At 41.7% G+C, this 11,322-nt stretch overlaps 1 non-coding gene across 1 annotated transcript; it reads left to right on the forward strand.

Annotated features, from left to right (window-relative positions):
* The first annotated feature begins 7,732 nt into the window (after window positions 1-7,732).
* TRNAA-UGC (transfer RNA alanine (anticodon UGC)) lies at window positions 7,733-7,805 on the forward strand. The gene has a single exon. It is a non-coding gene; the product is annotated as a tRNA-Ala (tRNA).
* The last annotated feature ends 3,517 nt before the right edge of the window (window positions 7,806-11,322 follow it).

Here is an 11,322-nt window from a genome sequence, read left to right on the forward strand (position 1 = left end):
GACTGTTCTTGGTGTTGAAATAATACCCTATCAAACTACAATATATGAAGTTATTGGCATTGTTGCAGAATGAAGGGATGTTTTGGCTTCCATCACCAACAGAACTAAGAATTTTTTTTTTTTTTCCCTGGCGGTCAAAACTCGTCTCCAATTGCCATTGCTTTGCATGATTTCACAGGTTTCATAGTGTAGTGGTCATCATGTCTGCTTAACACGCAGGAGGTCATGGGTTTAATCCCCAGGAAAACCAGTCTGTTCTTGGTGTTGAAATATTACCCTATCCAACTGCAATACATGAAGTTCTTGGCTTTGTTGCCGAATGACGGGATGTTTTAGCTTCCATAACCAACAGAACTACGAATTTTTTTTTTTTCCTGGCAGTCAAATTTCGTCTCTAATTGCCGTTACTTTGCAGGAATCACAGGTTTTAAAGTGTGGTGGTCATCAAGTCTGCTTCATAAGCAGAACGTTCTGGATTCAATACCCAGTTAAACCAATCTGTTTTCGGTGTTGAAGTAATTTCCTATAAACCTGTAAAGTATGAAATTCTTGGTTTCGTTGCCAAATGACAATACATTTTGGCTTCTATCACAAGGAGAACTACGATTTTGGGTTTCTTTTTTATTGAACATTTTAGCAGAAAACATAATCCCATATTATAAAAAAACCTGTTTGTTTTAAAATATATAGTTCCCATAAATACAAAAGCAAACGACTAAACTATGTAGAAAAAAGTAACACATTCAATGTAAACTTCAATTTAAGCAATATCCCTTTGTAGGAATAAAACTCGTAAAATATGTAATAAAAATTGGAAATGTTTCATTACCAAAAATACTTTCCTTCAGCAATAAAAAGGCCCCGTCAGTCACAATTCTGCTCTGCTAGCCAATACACAGTATCTTTTCATCAGGATTCATAGTGTAGTGGTCATCATGTCTGCTTAACACGCAGAAGGTCCCGGGTTTAATCCACAGTAAAACCAGTCTGTTCTTGTTGTTGAAATAATACCAAACTACAATATACGAAGTTCTTGGCTTTGTTGCAGAATGATGGGATGTTTTGGCTTCCATCACCAACAGAACTAAGAATTTTTTTTTTTTTCCCTGGCGGTCAAAACTCGTCTCCAATTGCCATTGCTTTGCAGGATTTCACAGGTTTCATAGTGTAGTGGTCATCACGTCTGCTTAACACGCAGAAGGTCCTGGGTTTAATCCCCAGTAAAACCAGTCTGTTCTTGGTGTTGAAATAATACCCTATCCAACTGCAATACATGAAGTTCTTGGCTTTGTTGCCGAATGACGGGATGTTTTAGCTTCCATAACCAACAGAACTACGAATTTTTTTTTTCCTGGCAGTCAAATTTCGTCTCTAATTGCCATTACTTTGCAGGAATCACAGGTTTTAAAGTGTGGTGGTCATCAAGTCTGCTTCATATGCAGAATGTTCTGGGTTCAATACCCAGTGAAACCAATCTGTTTTCGGTGTTGAAGTAATTTCCTATCAACCTGTAAAGTATGAAATTCTTGGTTTCGTTGCCAAATGACAATACATTTTGGCTTCTATCACAAGGAGAACTACGATTTTGGGTTTCTTTTTTATTGAACATTTTAGCAGAAAACATAATCCCATATTATAACAATCCTGTTTGTTTCAAAATTTATTGTTCCCATAAATACAAAAGCAAACGATTAAACTGTGTAGAAAAAAGTAACCCATTCAATGTAAACTTCAATTTAAGCAATATCCCTTTGTAGGAATAAAACTGGTAAAATATGTAATAAAAATTGTAAATGTTTCATTACCAAAAACACTTTTCTTCAGCAATAAAAAGGCCCCGTCAGTTACAATTCTGCTCTGCTTGCCAATACACAGTAACTTTCCAGAAGGTTTCATAGTGTAGTAGTCATCACATCTGCTTAACAATGGTTCAATCCCCAGTAAAAGCAATCTGTTCTTGGTGTTGAAATAATACCCTATCAAACTACAATATATGAAGTTCTTGGCTTTGTTGCCGAATGATGGGATGTTTTGGCTTCCATCACCAACAGAACTAATAATTTTTTTCCCCTGGCGGTCAAAACTCGTTTTCAATTGCCATTGCTTTGCAGGATTTCAGAGGTTTCATAGTGTAGTGGTCATCACGTCTGCTTCACACGCAGAAGGTCCTGGGTTCAATTCTCAGTGAAACCAGTCTGTTTTCGCTGTTGAAGTAATTTGCTATCAACCTGTATTATATAAAATTCTTGGTTTCGTTGCCAAATGACAATACATTTTGGCTTCCATCACAAAGAGAACTACGATTTTGGGTTTCTTTTTCATTGTCCATTTTAGCAGAAAACATAATCCCATATTATAAAAATCCTGTTTGTTTTAAAATATATAGTTCCCATAAATACAAAAGCAAACGACTAAACTGTGAAGAAAAAAGGAACACATTCAATGTAAACTTCAATTTAAGCAATATCCCTTTGTAGGAATAAAACTGGTAAAATATGTAATAAAAATTGTAAATGTTTCATAACCAAAAATACTTTCCGTCAGCAATAAAAAGGCCCCGTCAGTCACAATTCTGCTCTGCTAGCCAATACACAGTATCTTTTCATCAGGTTTCATAGTGTAGTGGTCATCACGTCTGCTTAACACGCAGAAGGTCCTGGGTTTAATCCCCAGTAAAACCAATTTGTTCTTAGTGTTGAAATAGTACCCTATCTAACTACAATACATGAAGTGCTTGGCTTTGTTGCCGAATGACGGGATGTTTTGGCTTCCATCACCAACAGACCCACGAATTATTTTTTTTTTCCCCTGCCGGTCAAAACTCGTCTCCAATTGCCATTGATTTGCAAGATTTCACAGGTTTCATAGTGTAGTGGTTATCATGTCTGCTGTACACCCAGAAGATCCTGGGTTCAAACCCCATTGAAACCCATCTGTCCTTGGTGTTGAAATAATACCCTATCAACCTGCAATATATTAAGTACTTGGCTTTGTTGCCGAATAACAGGATGCTTTGGCTTCCATCACCAACAGAACTACGAATTATTTTTTTTTTCCCCTGGTGGTCAAAACTCGTCTCTAATTGCCATTACTTTCCAGGATTTCACAGGTTTCAAAGTGTAGTAGTCAACTCATCTGCTTCACACGAAGCAGGTCCTGGGTTCAATCCCTAGTAGAAACAAGCTGTTTTCGCTGTTGAAGTAATTTGCTATCAACCTGTAATATAAAAAATTCTTTGTTTCGTTGCCAAACGACAATTCATTTTGGCTTCCATCACAAAGAGAACTACAATTTTGGGTTTCTTTTTTATTGTCCATTTTAGCAGAAAACATAATCCCATATTATAAAAATCCTGTTTGTTTCAAAATATATAGTTCCCATAAATACAAAAGCAAACGACTAAACTATGTAGAAAAAAGTAACACATTTAATGTAAACTTGAATTTAAGCAAAATCTCTTTGTAGGAATAAAACTGATAAAATATGTAATAAAAATTGTAAATGTTTCATTAACCAAAAATACTTTCCTTCAGCAATGAAAAAGGCCCCGTCAGTCACAATTCTGCTCTGCTTGCCAATACACAGTAACTTTCCATAAGGTTTCATAGTGTAGTGGTCATCACATCTGCTTAACATGCAGAAGTTCTTGGGTTCAATCCCCAGTAAAACCAATCTGTTCTTAGTGTTGAAATAATACCCTATCAAACTACAATATATGAAGTTCTTGGCCTTGTTGCCGAATGATTGGATATTTTATCTTCCATCATCAACAGAACTACGAATTATTTTTTTTTTCCCCTGGCGGTCAAATCTCGTCTCTAATTGCCGTTACTTTGCAAGATTTCACAGGTTTCAAAGTGTAGTAGTCATCACATCTGCTTCACAGGCAGAAGGTCCTGGGTTTAATCCCTAGTAAAAACAAGCCGTTTTCGCATGGCGTCTATTAGATACCCAACATCATAAACTGTCAGTACTAACAAAAGAAAAAAAATCGACAAAAGAAATTTATTTGAAAAAACAGTCCCCAAAACATTTCCTCTTTCACCAATTTATTGTAAGAAAATAAATAAAGGGGTCCCACGACGACTCTGGACCGTCTAGAATATGGGGGGGACACTTAGGGAACGTATCCCCCATTTTCTAGGAGTGCGGACCCTTCATGTGAGGAGTGTGGGTGCAATGAATCTGCACTCACTCTTCTCGGGTCCACAGCAGCAGAGTCCATGTCGTAATGGTTGCTACCAAAGCTGCAATGCCCTGCTCATGAGGTAAGGGCATGCCTAATCAGGAGAACTACTGTAGAGGAAGCTCTGCTCACTGGTATATAGGTGCTCAGAGGTAAGTCACAAGTCAGTAAGTCACAACGGATAGTAATGCAAAATCACTCTTTATTGGTCCGTATTAAGAAATTTTTTTTTTTCATAAGCATATATGTTTTTGTCCAAAACAAGTTACAAATGACGTTTCGGCCTGAGCCTTCGTCAGATTGGACTTATCTGCATGTAATCATGAAAAATGACAATAATCAGTATCACATAAGAGTGAGAGAACAATAACATAAACTCGAACAATGTAGAGGTACAATTGGGATGCAGCAAAAAAAATGCAACACAGCAAGAAATGAAACACATGATACAAATGTCATAATACAGTACAAGGACAATATAGTAATGACAAATATGGGGTCAGAGTAGGCTTAGACAGCTCTGGTACGAAAGATGTCAATCATAAAGTAACATGTGCAGTAGGTGTAGAGCTACAGTATGCATGGCAGAGCTAATGGGTAGACCGACCATAGAAAAAGAACGGAGAAAAAGTGGAGAAAAAGTGGAGAAAAAATGGAGAAAAAATGGAGAAAAAGTGGAGAAAAAATGGAGAAAAAAAAGTGGAGAAAAAGTGGAGAAAAAGTGGAGAAAAAGTGGAGAACAAAATGGAGAAAAAGTGGAGAAAAAGTGGAGAAAAAGTGGAGCACCCTTTGGTGCCTTTCATGTGGCACTAAGGGGTGCTTAGCTTTGTATTTAGCCAAAAAAATGAAAAAAAAAATGACGTAGGGTTCCCCCTAGTTTTGTAGCCAGCTAGGGTAAAGGTACCTCCCATATTGGGGCTCATTCACAGAAATAGTGATGGAGCGTTCATGTTGCCCACAGTGATCTGGCCCGGCGTGCGCGCGCCTAAGAAAAAGGACACGCCCGCCCGCATGCGCTGCACGTCACGGCGAGCGAGTTGCCGACAGAGAGGGTTGGCATGGCGACCGGACGATACATCCGGTCTCCCTGCTGACTCCGTGTCATGTGACCGCTGACCGCACTAGTGCGGTCAGGTGGCAGATGACGCACTCAACAGGCGACGGGTTCGCGTGAGGTGCATCATGGGGCGGGGCGCGCCCACAACATCTACCAGGGAGCGCGCATTTGCGCCTGATCACGGGTCCTATAAAGGATGCGATTTCAATACTTCACACAAGCCTCCTGACAAAACCAGAGTGGTGAAACGCGCGTAGAGGTATAGGTGACGGCTTCTGACCACGGGGTGACCAACTTATGACCACTGAAATGACTTCAGGTATGGACTAAAGACAGACAGTGATTGTTTATACAGGCAAAATCAGGCTATATGTCGGGGTGTGGACTGGTTAATTTCCAATTAGGATATGTGCACTATCTTGGTTTGAGTATACCGTTTTAACACCACAGGTCCTATTTAATATTTAGGCATATCATCGGTGGTCTATATATGGGTACATAGGTGTTTTACATATGTTTACCTTAGGACCTATGCACTGCGTGGCACCATCAATTCAAGCTAATTTGGGCCAATTACTTTGACTTTGTTGGTCCGTTGGATAGATTGTGTCCATGTATGGTCCCAGTGTGATGTGCCATATGTCTCATTAGATAAAAGGCCTTTTGATATTTGTCATGTGAAAGCACACTGGTGTGTTAAACAGAATTAAATATATACCAATTCCTGCATTAGTGTCTATAAATACTGGAGTCTGATACATAATACATGAGTGTTTGTCACCATCTGCTTGGAAATCGTCACCTTATTTATACATGTGCGGCTATACTATCATTCCCTGATATTCACGAAACTGTTGTCCTACATTTATCTTTGAATTATATTATGATAACATTATGAGTAAAAATAAAAATTCACTTTTGATTAAGAATTTATGGATTCCTGTACAATTATTGTAGGTTAAAATAGGGTAAAGGTGATGGCTGCAGCCTGCAGACCACAGCTGGCAACCTCACCTTGGCTGGTAATTCAAAACTGAGGGCACCCCATGCTGTTATTTTAAATTAAATAAATAATTAAAAAAAAAACACGTAGGGGTCCCCCAAAATTGGATCACCAGCCAAGGTAAAGCAGACAGCTGGGGCCTGATATTCTCAGACTAGGGAGGTCCATGGTTATTGGACTCTCCCCAGCCTAAAAATAGCAGGCCGCAGCCGCCCCAGAAGTGGTGCATCCATTAGATGCGCCAATCCTGGTGCTTCGCCCCAGCTCATCCCGCGCCCTGGTGCGGTGGCAAACGGGGTAATATATGGGGTTAATACCAGATGTGTAATGTCACCTGGCATCAAGGCCTGGGGTTGGTGAGGTCAGGCGTCTATCAGATACCCGACATCACCAACCCAGTCAGTAATAAAAAAAAATAGACGACAAACACATTTTTATTTGAAAAAACACTCCCCAAAACATTCCCTCTTTAACCAATTTATTAGAATGAAAAACAATTCCAGGTCTGGTGTAATACAAGGGGTTGCCATGACGATCCACACTGTCCCAGTCAATGAAGAGCAGGATGTTCCCCATTGGCTGGGAGAGCAGTGCAGTGACCTGAGCTAACATCAATGGGTCAGCCCAGGTCACTGCAGGGCATGACAAGTGCTGCTGTCAGCGAGGTACATTACCTGCGCTGATCTCCAGCACACTGACAGCCCCTGTCACTGAGTTCAATGACCGGCGCCTTCACACCAAATATCGCGAGAGGCCCATGACGTCACCGCTAGTCAGTCTCGGGTTGGAAGCGAGAGAAGGTGATGTGACCAGCGGCAGGCATGGAGGACAGTGACAGCGCTGAGGTCGGGATGGTGGGACTTCATCACCGCAGGTAAGCCGAGCGGGACCATGTGTTGTGTGTGTACGTGTGTACAATACATGCCGCGGGCAGGAGGGGGTGGAGCGAGCTGAACGGGGAAGTGTAAGCTTCCTGCACGTAACTAGGATAAACATCGGGTTACTAACCAAAGCGCTTTGGTTGGATACCCGATGTTTATCTTGGTTACCAGCTTCTGGCAAGCTGCCAGCGATGGCTCCTGCACACTGTAGCTGTAAAAAGCCCTGCTTTTTGCTGCTAGAACCGTTCTCGAACGTATCTAGAACTATCGAGCTTTTGCAAAAAGCTGGAGTTCTAGTTCGATCTCGAACAGCCCCCAAAATCACTCGAGTCTAGAACTGGAGAACCTCGAACCTCGAACCGCGCTCAACTCTAGTCATCACGTCTGCTTAACACGCCAAAGGTCCTGGGTTTAATCCCCAGTGAAACCAATCTCTTCTTAGTGTTGAAATAATACCCTATCTAACTACAATATATGAAGTTCTTGGCTTTGTTGCCGAATGACGGGATGTTTTGGCTTCCATCACCAACAGAACTACGATTTTTTTTTTTTCCCCTGGCGGTCAAAACTCGTCTCTAATTGCCATTGCTTTGCAGGATTTCACAGGTTTCATAGTGTAGTGGTAATCCCGTCTGCTTTGCACGCAGAAGATCCTGGGTTCAAACCCCAGTGAAACCCATCTGTCCTTGGTGTTGAAATAATACCCTATCAACCTGCAATATATTAAGTACTTGACTTTGTTGCCAAATAACAGGATGTTTTGGCTTCCATCACCAACAGAACTACGAATTATTTTTTTTTTCCCCTGGTGGTCAAAACTCGTCTCTAATTGCCATTACTTTGCAGGACTTCACAGGTTTCAAAGTGTAGTAGTCATCACATCTGCTTCACAGGCAGAAGGTCCTGGGTTTAATCCCTAGTAAAAACAAGCCGTTTTTGCTGTTGAAGTAATTTGCTATCAACCTGTAATATATAAACTTCTTGAATTCAGTGCCAAATGACAATACATTTTATCTTCCATCACAAAGAGAACTACGATTTTGGGTTTCTTTTTTATTGTCCATTTTAGCAGAAAACATAATCCCATATTATAAAAATCCTGTCTGTTTCAAAATATATAGTTCCCATAAATACAAAAGCAAACGACTAAACTATGTAGAAAAAAGTAACACTTTTAATGTAAACTTCAATTTAAGCAAAATCCCTTTGTAGGAATAAAACTGGTAAAATATGTAATAAAAATTGTAAATGTTTCATTAACCAAAAATACTTTCCTTCAGCAATAAAAAGGCCCCGTCAGTCACAATTCTGCTCTGCTTGCAAATACACAGTAGCTTTCCATAAGGTTTCATAGTGTAGTTGATAAGGCCGTAATTTAGGTTGATGCAATCTAATCATGCATCCCTCTTAAACTGTCTGCAGTCCAAATTATGAGTCACTCGTGGTAGCATGCATTACCCTCTCTTTCACTCACACCAGAGAGACATACTCAGATATGAATAGAAAGTAAGACTGATTTATTTCCGGAAGTGTTACAAATATATATAACCTTATTGGCTAGGTGCCAAGAATACGTAACACGTCTCCTATTGGATAAAGTAGAACAGCTTATTCTGTGATATACAATTTACTGTAATGTGCTTGGTTCCTCATTTATATTAAGCAATGTCAGCATGATTCACTGGTCACAAGAATAGCCCAGACTGTCTGTCTGAGTCTTATGCCAAGAGATATGTGGGGTACAGTTCAAACAACATCTTAAATCTTGTTCTTTATGGATATCTCCATGTAACTCCTGTATACTCATAATAATGATAATCACATCCCTAACAGTCCCCCCTTTGGAGATAGCCAAAAAGTCTTTCCTTACGTTTCCAGGTCTATTGATCTGTCCTAATGCTGATGGTTACCTCACTCACATACGAGATACCCCATCCCTTGTGGATGAATCTTCCCACGCAACAGACTATGCATAGGAAGCCAGATCCTGACCGTGTTCTCTAGACTGTCCTCATGGCTATGTTCCCCTGGCCCACGTTATTCAGGAAGGGGGAACGTGGCACTAGTCCTTTAATTGGCTAATATTTATCAGGGTTGGGTTCACTCAGAGTCTCATGCTCCTCAGTCCTCAGGCGGTAATGGTGGGACATCAAAGGTGGGATGTAGAGTCGTCTTCCAGTCCACATGCTTAGATATCATCATCCTGGCACAAAGTATCGGGTAGAAGAGGGAAGACAGCCATCTCCTGGTCTCAGGCAGGTCCGACATCTCTTTGTAGTGGAATGCATGGATCTTCGTCCGAAAGAAAAAGAGTGAGGGAAGAGAGAGAGAAAGAGAGAGAGAAAGATTGAGAAGAGAGGGAGAGAGAGAGAGGAAAAGAGAAAAGAGAGAGAAAAAGAGAGAGGAAAAGAGGAGAGAGAAAAAGAAAAGAGAGAGAAATCTAGATCTGGTTGGATCTGGAGGAGAAAACTTCAAAAACGTGTATTAGGCAAATGTTTAAACAAACAACAAGCTTAGTTGAAGTATCTGGCGCTACTTCTAAACAGGATTTCAGAGGGTCTCAACCTAGTGATCCCTGCTGAGGTGTGTCTGACACTGAACAATTCAAGGGGAAGACTCTCATGCCCTTGCCTTCTACACTGCCCCATCCTCCCAACCTTCCCTCTATTCTGTGGCTGGTATGGGGTGTGTAGAGTCAGTTCTGTGTCTAAGGCCTGCCATATCTCATTGGCTGGCAGTGAAAGCAGGTCACTAGCCACTTTCCATGGTCTCCGGGAGCCCACAGCTGCACCCTATCTCAGTCCTCTTCTTCTGGGACTTGCTCTTGTAGGGTCAGGACAACGTTTTCTCAAGACTTTCCATCCTTCCTTTCTTCTTCACATCTGGGTCATTCGAAAAGCACAGATTGACTGACTGTTTCTCTCGTAAGTGGTCTTGGGGCTTCTTTGGATGTTCTGTCAGTGAGGGCACTTCTTACTGCTTCCCTTGACTCCTCCAATGTAGGCCTCAACCCTGCTCACCGCGACTCTGTCTGGCAATAGCAAAGCTTCCATCCGTTCTTCTATGGCCTCATAGCGGCGTACAGTTCCATTGTCAGTGATCAAGTCTCTTATCCTCCACAGAGTAGATGCTGGCTGCCATCTTGCAGGCTTCAGCGAGAGCACATACATCTGCTTCTTCACAGACAGGCATGCGGGTAGCGACTGCTCTATCAGCACAGCGTCTTCTGCTACCAGCACCATACCCATGTGGAACCGTCTTCTTGATGCACATCTTGATCCATCCGCAAAGATGTTAAGTCAGGGTCCAAAGGTGTATCCGTCACGGTATCGAATCCAGAGTTTCAGCTATGCCAGAGTCGACTACCTCTTCCACCAAGGTGTCAGAGGTGGGACACTCCCCCCTTGGAAGAGGGAGAAGTTCAGCAGGATTAAGGACCCCACACCGAGAGATGGTGACTTTGTCAGGGAGCAGTGATGTCATACGGGCACTGATCTTCAACTGGTGCTTTAGGTAGGTGTTCAATCTGGCTGAGTAGTGTTCAAAGGACTGCTATCTTCCTCCATTGCAAACATGTAGAATGACTTCTGGGCTGGAGATGACATGATTATACTCTTCAGGTGACTGTAACTGTAACTCAGGTGACTTTGACTGTAGCTCAGATGACTGACTGTAACTCAGGTGTTACCAGCTGTAGTTGTTTGCATATGGGCTCTCGGAGACCTGATACAAAGGACTATACCCAGGTTTGTAAGAAAGAGCAATGGGTGTAACTTTGGGGTCAGGAGAACATTGAAATTCTAAAAACTAAAATCCCCTAAAATCCCGGGGAAAGAGAAAAGAGCACAAGAGGGTTTGGAAACTACCAAGCAGCACCCCCTGACTACATCTACACAACTAGGAAAAAGCAGTGGAGCGTATCTACTCTACCTCTCCTGTGCTGACCCTGTAACTCGGGGCCCTGCACTCTCCGTCATCCCGACGGTAGACCTGATGGTGGTCAGGGCCGAGCCTCCAGCGTATCCCTATCTCCTGTCAGACCCTGCAAACTAAGACACAAAGGATTACTGGGTGCTGCCAACGAAAACTTTAATATATGTCAACTCCTGATGATCAATGTCCCCTTGGGACCACATGAACCTTCACCCTCTCTATCAGGGAACTCTTGTGCAAGACACCAGGCAGGATAACATAC

This window comes from Anomaloglossus baeobatrachus, chromosome 2 (genome assembly GCF_048569485.1).
Source record: "Anomaloglossus baeobatrachus isolate aAnoBae1 chromosome 2, aAnoBae1.hap1, whole genome shotgun sequence".
NCBI lineage: Eukaryota > Metazoa > Chordata > Amphibia > Anura > Aromobatidae > Anomaloglossus > Anomaloglossus baeobatrachus.